The sequence below is a fragment of the Bactrocera oleae genome, chromosome 5 (assembly GCF_042242935.1).
Source record: "Bactrocera oleae isolate idBacOlea1 chromosome 5, idBacOlea1, whole genome shotgun sequence".
NCBI classification, from domain to species: Eukaryota; Metazoa; Arthropoda; class Insecta; order Diptera; family Tephritidae; genus Bactrocera; species Bactrocera oleae.
In genome coordinates this window covers 14,580,877-14,601,000 of record NC_091539.1, presented here as the reverse complement: position 1 = coordinate 14,601,000, position 20,124 = coordinate 14,580,877, and the positions used below count along the sequence as shown (strand labels likewise).

Sequence of the window (20,124 nt, the reverse complement as noted above, 5' to 3'; positions counted from 1 at the left end):
ACCGATTTCAACCAAATTCGGTGCATAACGTTATTTTCATATTTCTATGTTATATTGCGAAAATGGGCGAAATCGGACTACAACCACGCTTATTTCCCATATAACACCATTTTCAATTCCATCTGATTCTTTCACTTTCCACTATGCATACCAAGCAACAATGATTATATCGGGGTAAAACTTTGCGTGAATAATACGTTTAATGTATGCCACCTTGTGGCCAAAAATTGTCTAAATCGAACCAAAACTGTTCAAGCCCCTAAGTACTAAATATGTGGACCCCAGTGCCTATAGTTGACCTTCTACCGAAAATATCAGCCAATCCACAAAGAAATCTCAAACGAGTATACCATTTGACTTTGCGAGAGTATAAAATGTTCGGTTTTCGGGAATTACACGTTAGTAGCTCTGCAGTTTTATACCAGAGATCCATTTTAGCATACATTGTGAATAAAATAAATTTGCATTAATTATTTTATAATACATAATAATACTTAAATGTATTGACTTCAAAGTGCGTGTGTTCGGTTATTAACACTTACAGAAGGTTCACTTCCTACTTCTTGTTTAGAAGAAAGTCTGTTATACACTTGTTGAGTAAAATCGAACTTTATAACGATAAATATAATCATATATATATATATATATCTAATATAATCTAAATACAAGTTATATATATATTATAAAAAATTAATAACTATAAAGGAAGGTGGCCTCAATATTATATATAGCAACTTGGCCTAAATTTTCAAATTGTATACACATTACGTCTGAAATTACTTATTATTCTAAGTAATTTTAGGGTCATCAATAATAAAATATTTTTTTATGCGCACTCAATTATAATTATGTAAATACTGATATTTCATGTTTTCCAGTAACATATGTAAATATAATATAATGAGTGAGTCTTCATATTCATTTTCATAGAATTAAGCTATTGGCGAACTCTATGATACGATCGAACTATAATTACTTTGTGGTTGATTGCTAACACTTAATTTAACTTCAGTATTTCATTTGGATATGTTCATAAGAAAAATCGTGAAAACTGCTAGCAGTCGCTAACCAACCCAGGAATTGTGCAAAAGTGTAAATTACTTAAAGCTAAACCTTTTGTTTTATAAGTGATATGAACATTTCGCGAAAGTGCAAAATAATAATATTACCATGTAAAAAATATAAACAAAAAAAAAACACAATATTAAATTTACATGGTTGTTAAAATTCGTTTGAAAATAAAACCGAACATTCTTAAAGAGTGGCGAATCGTCCAAGCAACTAGCATAAAACAAAGATGTTGGCATAAATAAATACACAGATATAGAATTTAAATATAAAGTATACAAGTATACTATTTTTTGAATTTAGCAAGATTAATTTGTTGCCTTTAGAATTTTTGAAATACATATGTATTTTTAAATCAAAAAAACAAAGCAAAGTAGGTGATTTGGGCATTATAAGATAAAACACTTTTGACAAATGGTTGTTTTATAGCTATCGACACAACCATAAATAAGTAATCATGGAAAGTAGTAAAGAAACTTGAATACTTCTAGAAAAAGAGAGAGATACAATTTTCAAACGAATGGTTCGATTTTATTCGGGAATAGTTTCAGTGTATTAGCTTTTTGAACAACTCCAATTAAATAAAATTTTTATACTCTGAACAGAGTATATTAAGTTTGCCACAAAGCTTGTAACACCCAGAAGGAAACGCCGGAGACCCTATTAACTATATATGTAAGTATATAAATAATGAGCTAAGTCGATTTAGCCATGTCAGACTGTCTGCAGAAGTATATGCGAGCTAGATCCTCAGTTTTTTAAATATCGATCTGAAATCTTGCGCACATAACTTTCTTGCCAGCAAGCTGCTCATATGTCAGAACCACCACCACTATAGCATATAGCTGCCATATAAACTGAACGATCGGAATCAAGCTCTTGTATGTAAAACTTTTTCATTTGACGAGATATCTTCACGAAATTTGGCATAAATTATTGTCCAAGCCAACAGTGCAATCTCCAATGAAATAGTTCCGAATAGTGAATGATTGGAACCCAATGGTTGTATGGAAAACTTTTTCATTTTTGAGATTCTTCAAACGATGCAATCTCCGAAAAAATTGTTCAGACCGTTCTTGTAAGAACTCTTTTATATTGGTGAGGAATATTAAAGCTTTGATGCAATCGAAGTTAAAGTTTTTTTTTTGTTTATGCATTGTTTTTCTTCTATGTTTATGCATTGTTAACAAAACATCCATTACTTGACTCTCTTTTGAGATTCTTAAATAGTCCTCATTATGACGTAGTATAACCGTCGCTCTATAGTGTTTAGATCACTTAATGAAATTTCAAATTATATAGACAAAGGTTTTGCTTTCTTCGTCAGTATGTAAATAAAATATATAGAACTCACAATAAATCCAACTTAGTTTAATAAACCTTGTGTTGTTAGAAGAAAAGATAGTTGCTTAGAAAATATTTTATGTACAATATTGCATAAATATAGTTGTTATTAATGTCCTCATTAACTTATATATAGATATGTACCTTATACGTACAATACTTACATAATAATACACACTTGCATATAATATTACACTATTTAAGCTGTTACTTACAATATAAAACGGGATTATCATTTTCATGGAAATCGAAACTGATTTGTGAGTAGAAAATAAAAAAAAACGGGCACACGCTCAATGCAAATCAATTTGTTTTATTTCTTATTTTTTTATAAATTATTTTTAGCTAATCTTTAAGTGAAGATTATTTATAAATGCTAGGGTCTGCCCCTGTACAAATACATATATTTTTCGCATATTTTTAAAATACAAATTCTCAAGCTTATGGCTTTCATATTTTTAGATCAACAAAATCTTTTGTTTTGATATTAGCGAGCCGATAACTCTACCTACTTATAGAGCAATATATCCCATATTGTGACCTTAAAAATGATCGGCTTCAGCGAGTACATACGACGAGTATATAGATATAAATTAATACTAAGCTTCTGCTCTTGTAAGCATTGAAAGTATAAAAAAATAATTGAACGTAAGTATTTCCGAAAGTATAAATGAAGTCGAATGAAAAACGGCTCACATCACAGAGTATAGCAGCTACCATCCTTCGAATTGTTTATTGATAGTAAATAAACCTCGTCAACAGGGTGGGTTAATGAGTGGATTATAGGCAGCGTGCCTAGACGCCGTCCACGTTTAGGGAGTAGACGGAACATGGAGAATCCAAAACATAATTGTGTGTAAAATCCTTTGGACTCGTGAAAAGTTTATCATCTGTAATGTTTACTGTTATGACTAAAATTTGGTATTCTATGAAGAGCTATTGTCAATCATAGAACTTTGATGTGCCGGCCGCCTATATTGGAGAAATGATAACAGGGAGGTCTTTATCCCGTTTATGTTTAATAAACAGAATTGCACGGAAAAAATTTAGTAAATACCAAATGGATAGTGCAACTTGAGCCTAAATGTACAAAAAACTACGCTGTATTATGGAATAACTAACTAGTTTTGCTAATATTGGGAAGTCAGTTATTATCATTTGTCGTTAATCAAATGCCTCTTTTAAAATTTCAAAATTAAACGTTACCCTATCCAGTAGTTTTAGCTAATAAATTGTTTTTATTCTATGAACTCACTTTTTCAAAACCGAATTTTCAGGTTTTGCTTAATAAACGAAATGGTAATGTCTCAGTGTACCTTTAACTTGATATATACTTATAAGTATGTGCTTGACGAAAATATTATTTTATTGATATCCTCTGCTTCTTATTTCATTTGCTTTTGCACCGTTTTTTGCTCAAATTTTGTATGAATTACTTAAAGTCTTTCATAAACATAAAATTGTACCACATTACACACAAGGGAAAGATAATGTCTCTTGCTATCTCAATAACATCTATAATAATAATCTGGCATACTCACATAAATCTAATCATTCTATCTATCCTAAAATCTGATGAAGACTGCGTATAAATTTATAAAAAATCGACATGTTAACCAAAGAAGTAGGAAAGGTTTATATACATAAGTCCGATGAATGTTAATGTATTTTTCGCACGGTGTATAGCCTTACTATACTCTATCTAATCATTAAATATATACCAAGTCTATCTTTTTGCATTAAACGTTTAATGTATGAAATAAAAGTATTTACATTATGTTATTGTTAGTGTTCTGGCTTCGGTTTGGTTATGTTTTAGTAGTAATTTGAGCCGCGTCCTCCGAAACCGCCACCACGTGAGCCACCGTTTCCAGGGCGTCCTCCAAAGATTCCACCGCCATTGCCGCCGCGTTCCCTACTTTCCTCGCTGCTGCTGTCGCCGCCGCGTCCACCACGTCCACCCCACTGAGCCGAAACCGGGCTGAAAATCAATAGACAACCGAGCAGGACCATTAGTAATAAAGAGAAGGCTTTCATGTTGCTGCTATACAGTGGGTCTCCAGGTGCAAGGTTAATAGGTTTACTATTTATGCAGTTAAAGCGTTATGTTTGGCTCTGCGGCAGGTGCAACTATTCGCTGTGTTGTAAGGTTGGCATTGGAGTCGGGTCTTATATAGCGAACGGTGTGATCGATGTGTTGTTCATTTAAATGTTGTCATAAGTATTTACAAGGAAACTATTACTAGTATAATAGTTAGACCGTTTGAAATGTCGTAATGTGCGAGTAATTCCCGCTGATTATAGTAAAGATGTTAATTTGATTTTATTAATACGTGCTTGTATGCAGGTTTTATGGTGGAATTAATATGAATTTGATATGTTGGACGAGAATATTATTTAACTGATTTTCTCTGGTTCTTATTTTACTCATTTTTGCGCCGCGTTTTGATTTCATGCGAATCGCTTACAGTTAATTTTTTGTTCAAGTGGGTTAAACCTGATGATAACACAACGAAGCCGGCAAAGTGAGGCAAAAACAACAATTGTAAGCGAGTGCAATGCAATACAAGCGCAGCAGCTGTAGCTATAACAACAATAACGTTTGCACAAATTCGGTTGTACAAAGTACGGTGGCAGCGTGACAGCGCTAAACGTCAGCGGTGGCGATCTTCCAGAACACCATACATTATCAAAAATTCGGTATAAATAGCTGATTCGAATGCAAGCTGAAAGTATACGACAACACACTACAGTCGAGAAATGAGAATCTTTGCTTTCGTGAGCTTCTTGTTGGGCCTACTGGTTGCCGTAAGCGGTGAGTTGATTAAGTCGTGATTAGCTGGTTGATTATAATAGCGATTTAAAGCGAAAATAATCACTTTGCAAAGTATTACAATCGTTTTAATTCTAAATGATTATTATCTTCGCATAATTCTAGCCCTACCATATCCCATGCCTGAGCCCTTGCCAGGCGGCCTCTGTGGAGGAGGTGGCGGCGGCGGCGGTGGTGGTGGAGGCGGTGGCGGAGGTGGCGGTGGCGGCGGTGGTAGCTGCTAAATAGAATCATACACACACTTACTTGCACAACCTCCAAGCTGAAACTAATTTTCGGCCGTGACTGTACGCACTCATTTCCCTAGACAAAATTACAATTAAATAAAAATTGTTGGAAAACTCAAATCATTTGTGGTGTTATTATTTAGTCAGATAATTTGAGGGAAGTAATTCGCCTGATACCGTTGCAAACATACATATATTCAAGTGTTGTGAATGTCACGCTGCTGTTAAGAAAACCAGCTTTGGGTGCTTATTAAAAGTTTTATACATCAGTTTTTTCAGTTAACTGAACCATATTTAATGATCAGTCGGGTTTACAGAGACAGAAGAAACCTAAGTATTAATTCAGCCAAGGACTGTCGATTTGACAGCATTTTCAATTCTGTAATAAGGTGAAAGCTATTTAAACCTGGATGAAACTATCATGGATATTGAAAATATTTAGAACAAAATAGCACTTTGTCAAAAACGTATTGTACTTGTCCTTGATAAATATTGTACATTTGGACGACTGCATTGCGTCCTCTTTTTTTATTGAAGTGAGAAATTTAAATTGCCCGATATTTTAAAATATAACTTTTCAAAATTTATGTAAAGCTGAAAACATGCATACATTCATAATTTACTAGCAAGTCATACGAAGATTCATCCCGTTTATATTTTGTTTCACATATCGGCCACCGAGGCCCTCTTAGAAAAGCTAGTTTTAAAGATTGGCCTAAACCCTTAAGTGGAGGTTTACACTTATCTGGTAACGTTAATAACGTTTCTCTCATGATGTCTGATAACTTAACCCTTTAAGTGGAGCTTGTCTCATGTTGTCTGATAACCATCGTTCCCTTTAAAAACTAACGCCGTCTTAGACATCTTTGTTTCTATTGCAAGTAACATCAAAAATCTGATATTTTAAGCGTAAATTATATCATTATCCTTTGAAGAAGAGGGTTGTACTAAATTCTTCTTATTTTATTATTTCGCAAGCACCTCAAGGTCTAAACTTATATTCTAATGAGACAAAATTGAAATCAAATACCTGTTCTTCCTCCTCAAAGACAACTGGTTTTGCTCCACAAAAATTATTCTATTTATTACAAACATTTTATTCAGTATCTTGAACTGAGATCAACGGACCAATAAGTGACGATTCAATTAAAGTATATATAATATAGAATACAGAAACATGTTTCTTTATATGTTTTTGTAGTTACTAAAAAAAGATAACAAATAAAAATTAATATTTATTTTCTAAATTCTAATATCTTAATTACATTTCCTAAAATGAAACAGAAGCAGCGTTAGAAATTCAGTAAACCCGTTTGTTTAACCTTCATTGCATTCGCACCTAACCGCATATCGCACCTAACCGCATATCAGCACGTGTAGATAATTTAACTCACACTTGCAGTAATAAATTTACTGTACGATGCAATAAACTTGCAAAGAAAGTATCCCCATGATGTTCACTATTCTCGTTTTCAAAATGACTCCTATAGTCGAAGGCAATTCACAAAAGGTACATGCTAATCTGTTCGTATTTAAAATACATCAATTAATAAATTAATAGGCTTTATAAATCTAATCTTTGGTTGATTTATTTCAGTTAGTATATCCTGGACAGGGTATATTAAGTTTTCCACTAAGTTTGTAACATCCAGAAGGAAACTTCGGAGACCCTAAAAAGTACATATACCTATATACATATATAGTTAATTCTCATTCCAGCACATTTGACTTATCTGACTCACTTTTCAAAATTAAAAAGACTTTATTGTTTTCTCTTAATAAATGAAAATGTAACAATTTATTATATTGTAACTTTAGATCTTAGCTGTTGAAATTTTTGTTTCTGTAGCTGAGCAGTTTTAGATCTCAACACTTAAAAAACTCTCTTGCCTTTTCTGACTCGGCTAATTCCGCACGTATGCGGATTGCGCCCCTCGCGTCGGTTGAGCGGGAGGAGGGTAATCGTTGGATTATTAAAATATATGTATGTATATAAATTATCCTCGTGACGAGCTGAGTCGATTTTGTCTGGTCCATATGTCCGTCTGTCTGTCTGTATATCGATCTGAAAAACGAAGCTGCTCATTTGTCGCAACGGCCTATGTCAGACCTCTATAGTACATAGCTGCTATACAAACTGAACAATCGGAGTCAAGTGCTTGCATGGAAAACTTTTTCATTTGACGAGATATCTTCACGAAATTCGGAATGGCTCATTATCTAAGCCAATAGTGTAATCTCCGAAGAAATTGATTGACTATAGCATATTGATTGATTGATGACTATAGCATATAGCTGACATACAAACTGAAGGCTCGGAATCAAGTTCTTCTAAGGAACTTTTCACTGCAACCGAAGTTAAGATTTTTTTCTTTGTTTTTTAAAGTGAATAAATTCGAAAATTAACTATGTAATATATTTTTGATATTTTGTTTTCTAGAACTTCCTTAAATTAGCCATCCAGTATCGCGTGCAACAATCGGAGTTGTGCTCATCCAGTTTATGAATGGAATTCGCTGATCTACGCAGATAAGCCCGAGACGATTGGTGCCTTGGAAGAGCATATTCGGCGCGTTATGCGGCGGTACGCGGATATGCGGATATATATATATATATATCGCTGCAAAAAGTGGTCGAAAATTGGACCCCTCGGTTGGAAATTTATTCGAGCCAGCCAATCATTTTTGAAACATAATGGAAAACCCTTATCTTTATAATAAAGCTAAATTCTTGGCGATAACATTAAATGAGATGCGTTATTTTTCTTTACGAAAACCACATGTCTCATGACGTCACGACTTAAAAATATTTTCTTTCAAATGCTCTCCACAAAAATTAACGCATGGAACGGTCGTAGTCTTCTTTTCGATCAATCTCGGTTGGACAGTGCCCGCAACGTTGATGACTGGATAAATCAGCGATAATATCGATCAAACAATTTAACAGAGAAGGCTAGCACTTGCGCACGCGAATTTATGTGCCGATAATGTAAACCTGAACAGTTATTTTTTACAGGGTGGTCTCTCTTAGCAGTTTTTCTCTCTTAAGATATTGGTTGAAAGACTCAAAATAAGAAGCTGACCTATTCGAGATGTCTTCGCCTGATTTTTAACTGGAGAGTTAATATGTACACTTACGAGTCCTACGGTTGCACTGAGTCGTTAGGGAATATGGCTGTTTTAGCCAAGTGCTTTTGACTCAGTCGCGAATCATCAATTAAAAAGGAAAGTAATTTGGATGGTAAGGATCTTGGAAGAACATGAAAAGGTCTCAATAAATCATCCAATATTCTTTACGTCATTTGTTGAACAGTGCACAACATTACAAGTCCATGACACAATCTATTTCCTGCACGCCAAATGCGCTAATCTTGACCTCGCCGTACTCAGTAATGTCAATTAAACTCTTTGGATCTCATTTTGATGCCGTAAGTCTTTTTTTGAGGAGTTCTGAGAGAGACCTATTATATGCGAACAATTCATTAAGAATTTCGACCGATTAAACAGAATTGAGTCCGTCATGTGTGAGATAGAGACGAAAACTTTCACCATCTATCATATACATTGCATGTTTATCAGAGGATTACTACTAACTCCTTCCAACTGATATTTTTGTAGATACAAAAAAAAAAAACACATTTTGTGTGATTAAGGCAATTTTTTTATTTAAACATAAACTAAAAATGCTTAAGTCGTCGACGAGAGCACGTAGCTTGCCAGTTTACATCGCATCACCGCCGCCATGTTCGAGTTCCGGAGAGGTACAGTTGGCAACAGGATTGGGATTAGGCATGGGGTTTGGACTGGCTATAAATACACAAAAAGAAAAATATAAATAAATCAGTTGAGAGTTGCGATACACATATAAGAGCCCTTTCACGTTATCATCAGCCCTTCAACACTCACCGAAGGCCAGGGCGATCAAAGCCAGTACAAAGCCGCAAAAAGGAGTGAACTTCATTTTGAAAGTATTGCGGTTGCAATGATATCTATTGCACATGTCTTCGCTTTTATATAAAATCAAATAGAAATTCTGGACACCCTGCTGAGAAAAACAATGAAAGTCAATTGGGTTGGGGGAGGATAAATAACGCATACCGGGAGTTGTCTGACTCGTCTTGCGACTAGCAGACGCAGTATGCGATTTTCTAATTGATCGGAAGAGCACGACACAAAAACGACAACTCGTAGAAATGCAAGCAGGTTTCTTATGACACAGCCAGCCGCCTCGACTCCGACATTTGCCAGTTTTTACTCAAAGCTCAATAACAATCCATCAACTCTGAACTGGTATTCGCATAAAACTAATGATTTGCAACTTACTTATATCATTAAAGATTAGTTAATAAATGAATGAAATTCTGTCGTTTTGTAAAAGTCTTTGACTAAACTAAAATTTAAAACAAATATTGTTCGGAATATCATATAGAATGTAATGTTATGAAAAATAAAAATATTAATGTACATAGAATTTAGCTAGAGGGTGCACTACCAACCCGCAAAACCTATAAAGAGTCTTACAGTCGCATAGAAGACGTTTAATGGTCTCTTCCTCTTCTACATCCTGACAGCTTCTACAATAGTCTGGCATGTTTTCCTGTTAGTACTTCTACCAGAGTTCTTTTTCTACAATCTATATCGGTATACTCGTATATCTAAACCTATTTCATTCATATTCAGCTCAAAACCACATTACATATATTGGCCAACATAAAGGGTTTAAAGAAAGTTGAAGAGTGAAGAATCGTTATATTGGCTGTTTTTGTGTCTGATTGCATTAACTAGTCTGTCAGGATAACAAAAATTATGAAACGTAGTCGCAGCTATAGAAATTTGTTGGTACATTTCACACATTTTTGGAATTAAACTATATTATATCCTATTTTACTGGACACTTCTCTTACTAACACATCCTACGTATTGACCGATACAAGACACAAGTGCATGCTGTTATCATAAAATAATTCTCTCCGAATTCCCATACTAGATCTCATGGATTGACCGATATTTTCCGTAAAAAGTGAACCATAGGCACTGGGATTCACATATTCATACATGGGAAGTAGACGTGGTTGTAATCCGATTTCACTAATTTTCACAAGGTATCATAAGCATGTCGAGATCGACATGGCTCCTCGCTTGCACAGACGACGTGAACAAATCTATTATACTCTGAAGCGAGAGTATATACATATCATTTGCATATGATTTCCGTAGCAAACTACAATATGTAACATACCATATGTCTGCTTATAGTATAAGGTAGATTATCTAGGAAATTTTATGCGATGTGAAATCAGCGACTTAAAAAATTTCTAAACTTTATTCGTAATGGTTTAAGAGTTATGATATTTTTACTGAAAAGAGATTTTTATGCGTGTGATTTATATGAGAAGCTTTGAATGCTCACCGCCAAAAAAATTTTCAACTATATGTTTAAGAAGGTTGCCATTTATTGAAAAATTGTATTCAATACAATTAGCATAAAAAATTAAATATTTTATTATGAGCGTTTGACTATTGAAGTCGAAGGAAGATTTCTGCCGAAAAGATTTTTAGGAGGAGTTTCCCCTTGTTCCAACAATAATCTTTCATTTCAGTCGTGCTGAATTATATGGTATGCTTTCATTTCTTTTTATACTCTCGCAACCTTTTGCTACAGAGTATAATAATTTTGTTCACCTAACGTTTGTTTGTATTACCTAAAACTAATCGAGATAGATATAGTATATATAGCCATATAGTATATACAAATGATCAGTATGACGAAATGAGTTGAATTCCCCGTCACTGTTTGTCTGTCCGTAATACTGTTACTTAGTACAAATAATTGCATTAAGGAGAGGCATCTATTTTCATATGAAAAAAATTAATAAATAAATTTTCATATTTTAAAAAGTGGGTGTGGCACCGCCCTTTTATAAGTTTAATGTAATGTTTCTCTTAAACCATTCAAGCTATAAGAACTAAATTCGTTGGGCATATCTTTTTGGCATCCCTGCTCACTCTGTGAAAATGGCTAAATTCGGATTATAACCCCGTCCACTCCCCATAGTTTTGTTAAATACTACTTAATGCGCGATAAATCTATAAAGGAATGCGCTAGGGACATACAATTTTACATCCAAGATGGGTTGAAAGGACTTTTTAGGTGTCGGTGTACAATTTGAACAACGGACGTGGTACCGTCCACATTCAGATGAAAACCCATATTCCGGGACCTACTTGACCGATTTCAACCAAATTCGGTAGGTAATATTATCCTGACATTCCTACATTACGTAGTAAAAGTGGTGAATCATGACCAAAATCAACTGATTCCTTCACTTTCCAGTATACAAATCAATTATCAATCAATGTTGTAGCCGGACTTTGCACAAATAGTGCCTTTGTCCAACAATTTCGTGCAAAAAATTTACCAAATCGTACAAAAACTTTTCAAGCCCCCAGATACCGAATATGTGGATCACAGTTCCTATTTCGAACTTTTTATCAAAAATATCGGTCAATCTGTGTGATATATAATATTATAGAAATTCGAATATAATCCTATTTTGATAGTAGTATGCCAGTATGTCAAAAAAGGGTTGAATCGAATCAATAATTCCCTTAGCCCCCATATACATATGCTACTTAATATATTGAAAGATTTTCGAACTTCCGGCTAACTTTATACCGCATATATCGGCCAACATATGAGTTATCTTAATAAAATTGAAAGAGAATGTTTAGAAGCATAACAACGGTGCAATTTTGTGGCTAAAATGGATAAAATCGGGCGAAAGATTGCCCTCGACCTGATATAAATGACAAACCTTATAAACCTAAAGGTATTTCCCCGGCTTTGATCCTGACAAGTTGCCAGAGTATGAAATCTTTGGTTACCCCCGAACTTAGCACTTCCTTACTTGCCTTACTTGAAGCCCTATGATCTTTATAAGTCTTTATAACTCTAAATAGTATAACATGTCACCATTCCATCTACCATATCTTCATTGTATTCTGATTAGAATTAATGGAATGTTTAAATACTTTGTCTTTTTCATGAGAGGTAGCTTATCTACAATCGACTGGTGAGTGAGTCACAGCTGTTTTCGTTAGCATTTTACTCCGACAATCCGACTCTTATCGGTAGCTGCTTAAGTGTCCCGTGAATTAGAGCCAAAACAAATTAATTTAAATGCAGTTAAATAGTATAATGAAAAATTAATCTCAAGGTCATAGTGCTTTCTTCACAACAATAATAAATAATACAAATTAATTAATAAAGCTATTAATGCAATTACTATGTAGAAATGTATAAATGATTTTCTAAAGATTATTTTTCTTATATAAATTGATAACGGCATCTCATGAGATATTATAAGCAGTTTACTAAAGGCAACTGATTCCAGGTCCCATGAAACGAGTCCAGGAAATACCAATCTCACAATTTCACGTGCCATTTATTGTGAGAATTATCGCCGCTTTTAATCTCCCACGTACACACATTCACACGCAAACATCTCTAAATGCTTGTAGACGCTCAAAAGTCCGACTGGATTTTCCGTGAAACTGACACACATGCACAAATATAAGAAGTATGAATTTATAATCGCTGTTATTGTTTTGATTTTGACTTTTCTGGGCATTAATTAGAGATTTTCAATAATACTCGCATGTAAACAAAATGCATTAACTTGACCTTTTAGGCTCGGCCTCTACCTGCTGATAGGCTTTGCCTGATTAGATTTCTGTCTAAACATTTGTAGAATAAAAATTAACAAAGAAAGTAACACAAAACAAACCAGTAAGAAATTGGTTCTAGCAATAATATCAAAATAAAATTTGTTGTTGTTTTGTAATACAGATTTCTATTTCAAAAAGGCATCATACATGCATATGTTAGTAAATCTAAGCCAACTCTTTGATATTTTTTCGCGTACTGGCGAAGAAAATTGACTTCTAATACCAGTTTTTTTCTTGGTATTAAATTATACATATATTAGGGTGCTTATTTTTTTTAAATTATTTTTTTTTTCGTTCCCATGGTGAAATTTTGTTGGAAATACCAAAAAAAAATTCCCTGAAAGTTTGAGCTCTTAATATTAATATTAAGTACTAGACCAAGGACTGTAAAGATTTTCCATCTAAAATACACGTAAAACTTAATTTTTTTTTATAACTCAGCGGCCTTTGATGGAATTATCTCATCCGTCGTTAGGTATGGTATGCCACAGAATTAAACGCTCTACAAAAGTCTCTATTGCGGTAAAGTTATAACTTGCACCTGCGGGGTAGTACGGGCCTCCAAACCTAATTTTTCCATGAAATTCGCGTTTTTCGGGATTTATCTCGTAAACAACACTAGCTACAGAAAAATTGTAAATAACAAACTTCTAGGAAATTTAATTTCCTACAAAAAAGTCTTTGGCGCCAAATCGATAATAGTAATACTCTTGTACTACTTTAAGTTGAAGTGGTACGGAATTTTTAAGTTAAATTGTTAAACTCGTTAGATTTTGTGAAAATACCTTATAGAAAAAGTTTTATATACAGGGACTTGAATTTGATCGTTCAGTTTGTACGTATGTATGGCAGCTATATGCCATAGTGGCCCGATATTGGCGGTTCTGACAAATGAGCAGTTTCTTTGGGAGAAAAGTAGGTGTGCTTCAAAAATTGAGGGGCTAGTTTGTCTATATACAGACAGACAGATAACGCTCAGCTAGCCAACTCAGCTAGCCATGCTGATCATTTTCGTTTTATACTGAATAAGAGTCTATATGCTGTGTGTTCGGCTAATTTTAAAGCATTTACTTTTGAATATTTGTCCATCCCTTTCTTTCTTTTATATATTTTATTACAAAATTTCTAATGCCAACTGATATTTCCTGATTTTTTGTAGCTATTTAAGTGTTAAGAATATAACTAAATTAAATAATAACCAAATAATAAACACGATAATATGAAAGAAATAAACTTTGCCGTCATCAAACTCCACAAGCAATGCAATTTTTGAGTATTACGTCCATAACTTTGTTGCTTTACGTTAAATAAGTAGTAATTTTTATACTCTTGCAATATGCTGCGACAGATTATAATAGTTTTGTTCACCTAACGGCTATTTGTATCACATAAAACTAATCTAGGTAGATATGAAGTTATATATATATAAATGATCAGGATGACGAGACGAGTTGAAATCCGGATGTCCGTCTGTCAGTCTGTCTGTGCAAGCTAACTTAAATAACACTGCCACGCCCACAAAACGTAATTAAACGAAAATCTATAAAAAGCCATAACTAAGCAATAAATTAAGCCATAAAACTGTAAAATGGCACAGAGATCACAGTAGAAAAAGGCGTTTTTGGACCAAAAATTTTGAAAAAATGGGCGTGGACTCGCCCTCTAAGAGGTTTAATAGATATATATTCTAAACCACTTAAGGTACAACAATCAAATTCTCGCACAACAAACCCCTCGCTACCGACACTGTAAAAATTAATGAAATCGGGTGATCACCCTCCCACTCCCCATATAACGGTTCTGTAAAAACTACTACAAGCGCGATAAATCTATAAATAAACCGTCCACATTTCGGTGAAAACTCATATCTTTGGCCCTATTCGACCGATATTAACCAAATTTGGTATGTGATATTGTCTTCATATTCCTATGTTTCAGTCGAACTACAATCCATAAAACATAATTTTAAATTCAGAAATGAATGTAACGGGATAAAACTTATCACAAATAGAAACTTTGAGGTGCGCCACCTTATTACCAAATCGGACTTAAGCTATTCAAGCCCCCAGATACCGAATATGTGAACCCCAGTTCTTACACCGAACATTTTACCGCAACTATCGCTCATTCTGTGAGATATATTATAGAAATTCTAAGATAATCGGTTTCCGATAATAATATGTCTTTATATCGTATCGGTTGTATCGAGTCAATAATTTCTTTAGTCCTCATATATGTATGTACGTACGTAGCAGAAAGATTTTCGAACTATCGGCTGAGTTTCTATTGCATATATCAGTAACGTTTGCTTCTTGGTGTTACCAACGAATCGTGGAAAACTTAATATTCTCTGTTCAGGATATAAAAAAAGGATATAATTCCAAGAAGCCAATAACATGTATATTCTTTTTCTTATGGACGTAAAAGCGAAGCCTCGTATGTGTTTCAGGCTGTTTATACGGGCTTATATTCCAAAAGCATTCGTATCTATATACTCTATTTCAGAACAAAACTTTTAAAGCATCTATTTGATTGTTTATTCCAAGTCAACAGCAGCAGTTTTACTAGGCATACGTATATATAAGTATTGTGAATAAGTATAGTAGTTGTTAAAGTTGAGTTTAATTTTGGTAATAAACCTTAAGATAAGCTACATGTATGTGTTGAAGTTTTTTTCTATTGATGGTAATGTTTACCTGTAATTGGATTCGATTTGCGAGGAAGGTACTATCATATATAAATTAATACATTTATACCTTGCTAACATTTTAAAATGTACGTGAAATATTCTGATCTGACGATTTTTTACTTTGCATGGAATTTTGTCACCGCAATGAAATTACTTCCACGAAGTTATTGGAAAAATTTCAAAATGTTTTGGGGGTATACTTTGTAGAGACACCAAACAATTTAATGGCGTAAAGTGAAAGTCATGAGCGCTAAGAAAACCGCCAATAGGTCTATTATTATCTGTAAATGACAACAATATTTAACAAGTAAGGGAGGGCTAAGTTCGGGTGTAACCGAACATTTTATAATCCCGCAAAGCAAATTGTAGTTAGTGCTTGATTTATCGCGTTATATAGGGAGAGGGCGGGGTTGTCAACCGATTTCTCTTTGTCCATAGAGGTGCTAAAAAAATGTGTTCTCAGAGAATTTTGTTATTATAGCTTTAGCGGGTTAGAAGATATGCACATTACACCTATTAGGGGGCGAGACCACGCACACTTTTAAAAGAAATTTTAAACTGCAGATGCGCCTCCCTAATTTTATCCTGTATCGTCAATACATACAAAAGTATAAAACAAAGTCGCTTTCTCTGTTCCTATATCCCTATGTATGCTTAAATCCCTAAAACTACGCAACGGATTTTGATGCAGTTTTTTTAATAGATAGAGTGATTCAAGTGGAAGGTTTATATGTATAATAACATTCATTAAATAGTGTAGAAATACTGTTTTTTTTGAGGTTTCTAATGCGATGTCGTAAATAATTAAATTTTTTCCGCTAACATTGCAAACGCAGGCTGAACCCTACGAGATTTATCAACATAATGTACTAAGTATTATACACATTGAAAAGGTCTACAAAAAACTCTGCGATGGTATATGTCTATCTATTATGGATATCCCACATTAACATTTTTTTTCCATTTACTTTTTACGACAAGCAATGGCTAATTTTCGAAGCCGATTTGAATCAATACAGCAGTAATCCTTATCCAATTAAATACCTTAAATACATTGCAAATTTTATATATTATATATCTATATGGCCCTTTGCAGCATATGATTTAAATGAATATTTTCGAAGATATTACAGATTTAAAAATTGCGGAACGCAATGTTTGCGGCGGTACTTGCCGGCCGGGTCGGCGGGAGCGTGCCTATAAATAGCGCGTCGGAGGCCGCGGTTCTCTCTATATATTATATATACGCGTTTATTATCGGAGCTCTCTAGCAAGGAAAATAACAATACTTAATAAAATCGTTCAAGATATGTTACATTCTCATAATTGTTATATACTGTCTTTCAAAAGAATACTCCTGACCTTAATGTCGTAATCCATGCAAATAAAGTTTCTGTTGAAGAACACAAAGGACGATACGATGCACCTTCCACGAGTGAAGTAGAAGTGGTGATAGCTAGGCAGCAATTTCTCAAGTTGACCCAATCGGTGGTACACCTCTCCGTAAAACAATGTCATGTATGAACTACTATTGCTACCGTATAATGACAAGGCGTAACAATTTCAACACTTTGCTTAGATATGTAATGTTAACAAACCAATATTTGGTAGATAAATTTGCGAAAATTGAATCTGAGAGATTAGCCTACATCCGTAATAATCAAACTAAATTTAGAGCCGACAATTACGTTCATCTTCAAGATGCTTTACAGGCGAATGAACACCTCAACGGCATTGGGCAGTTGGTTATACTACCTTCAACAATCACAGGTGGACCTCGATATTTACACGCAAGAATTGTACAAGGTACTTATCAAGCAGCATGCAAAGCTATGGGGAAATACAGGAAAATTAATACGTGACTGCTCATTAATAGTCTGGGACGAAGTTACCATGTCAAACAAGACGTCTGTGGAAGCACTGAATAGGACAATGCGCGATTTGCACAACAAAAATTCATCTATGGGTGGATGTACAATTTTGTTCCCTGGAGATTTCCGTCAAATCCTACCAGTTGTGACTCGTGGAACACGTGCTGACGAAACAAATGCTTCCCTAAAAAAATCCAACCTTTGGCCACATGTCAATAAATTAGAGCTTAAACTAATATGAGGGTTTCGTCATCTTCACGTGAGATCAGGCTATTTTCAGAGATGCTGCTAAAAGTTGGCAATGGAGAGTTAACACAAAGATAGGGAAGGATTAACTTAAAAAACCTTGGTATTTTGATAGACAACATCCAAAAGTTAGTCAACAATGGCTATCCTGACATTGATAACATAAAGAAATAGCGATTCTGTCACCAACTAACGAATAAGTAGATAAGGTACATAACTTGATTCTTTTAAAGATTGATGCGCTGACGAAAATATACTACTCGGTCGATACTGTTCTCGATTTAGAAGAAGCTGTTCATTTTCGTACAGAATTTCTAAACTCTTAGACCCCGTCTGTACTCCCTCCTCACAAAATTGTGTTGAAAGTAGGTTGTCCTGTTATTTTAATAAGAAACCTGAATCAACCTAAACTTTGCAATGGCACGCGTTTGGTGGTAAAATCACCAAAAAATTTCATAATAGAGTGCACAATACTCATAGGATATGGTACCGGAGAAGATGTATTCATTCCCCGAATCCCTCTGATACCATCGGATTTACCCTTTTAATTTCAACGTTTACAGTTTCCGGTAAAAACATCTTTTGCAATGTCCATTAATAAATCGCAGGGTTAAACCTTCAACAATGTAGGCTTAGATTTGAGCGTTAACTGTTTTTCACATGGTCAACTGTATGTCGCTCTTTCAAGAGTAAACTCTAGAGAAAACATGTTTGTACTGTCTAATGACAAGAAAGCCGTGAACGTTGTATATAAAGAAAATCTGTAATAAATTAATTGTTGTAAAAATAAAATAAATAGGTAACAATTTAAAAAGTAACAAGTAAGGAAGGGCTAAGTTCGGATGTAACCGAACATTTTATACTCTCGCAAAGTCAAATGGTATACTCGTTTGAGATTTCTTTGTGGATTGACTGATATTTTCGGTAGAAGGTCAACTATAGGCACTGGGGTCCACATATTTAGTACTTAGGGGCTTGAACAGTTTTGGTTCGATTTAGACAATTTTTGGTCACAAGGTGGCATACTTTAAACGTATTATTCACGCAAAGTTTTACCCTGATATAATCGTTGTTGTTTGATATGCATAGTGGAAAGTGAAATGAAAATCCGTTATAGGAACCGCGTTCAAAATTAGTCAGTGGGCGTGGCACCGCCCACTTTTAGGTGAAATCCTATATCTTGGGATCTGCTTAACCGATTCTAACCAAATTCGGTATATATAATAATATTCTTCTCATATTTCTATGTTATAGTGCGAAAATTGGCGAAATCGGACTACAACCACACCTACTTCCCATATAAAACAATTTTAAATTCCATCTGATTCTTTCACTTTCCAGTATGTAAATCAAGCATCAATGAATGTATTGGGATAAAACTTTGACCTTATTACCAAAAATAGTCTACATCGGAATAAAACTTTTCCACCCTCATGTATTGAATATGTGGACCCCAGTTCCTACAGCGAAAATTTGTCGAAAATATCAATCAATCAGTAATATTATGTTATAGAAATTCGAAGAGAATACTTTTTTGATAATAAAATCCCTGTATGTCAAAAATGGCTTGTATCGGGTCAATAGTTCCTTTAGCCTCCATATCCTTATATAATGATTTTCGAACTACTGGCTAACTTTATATCGCATATATTAGCAAATAAGTAAGATACCTTAGGAAAATTTACTGGAAGTATAATATTAGTAATATAGTTTAATGCCGAAAATATATGAAATTGGTTCACAAATGACCTAAACTTTCATATACTACATATATTGATTTTCTTTGTTCTAACAAGTTCCTGGCAAGTTGCAAGAGTATGAAATTTTCGGTTACACCCGACCTTAGCGCTTCCTTACTTGTTATAAATAAGTTGGAATTTAGTTTTGAACTTTTCGTTATGAAAAATTTTAACTGAAAAGCTAGATATGTGCAAAACTATGTGTACAGTGGGAACATTGTTAAAATTTTAACAAAATAGAACAGCTGATTTCAACGTTGTCACTACTTTTGACAAATTTTGTTTGATACGGACGGTAAGTAGGCACGTCGTTCACTAATTCCACTATTGACAACGAATGTGTCAGCGCAGCATAGAAAAAGTAGCGAAAGAGCTTGGTC

General features: G+C 34.2%; 1 long non-coding RNA gene and 1 other non-coding gene across 5 annotated transcripts; one reads left to right on the top strand and one right to left on the bottom strand.

The window, feature by feature from the left end:
- The first annotated feature begins 1,027 nt into the window (after nt 1-1,027).
- Nucleotides 1,028-5,455, top strand: LOC106622931 (uncharacterized). 2 transcript variants are annotated; one of them, XR_011396416.1, is made up of 4 exons: nt 1,028-1,743; nt 4,900-5,227; nt 5,351-5,386; nt 5,441-5,455. It is a non-coding gene; the product is annotated as an uncharacterized protein (transcript). The 2 variants fall into 2 exon arrangements; XR_011396415.1 differs by lacking the exon at nt 1,028-1,743 and having other exon boundaries at nt 4,107-5,227.
- Nucleotides 5,456-9,109: 3,654 nt separating this feature from the next.
- On the bottom strand, nt 9,110-9,770 carry LOC138857328 (uncharacterized). Of its 3 annotated transcripts, none has more exons than XR_011396414.1 (3): nt 9,570-9,584; nt 9,378-9,516; nt 9,110-9,278 (listed from the first exon to the last, which is right to left on the bottom strand). It is a non-coding gene; the product is annotated as an uncharacterized lncRNA (long non-coding RNA). The 3 variants fall into 3 exon arrangements; XR_011396413.1 differs by having other exon boundaries at nt 9,378-9,513; XR_011396412.1 differs by having other exon boundaries at nt 9,378-9,770.
- Nucleotides 9,771-20,124: the final 10,354 nt, after the last annotated feature.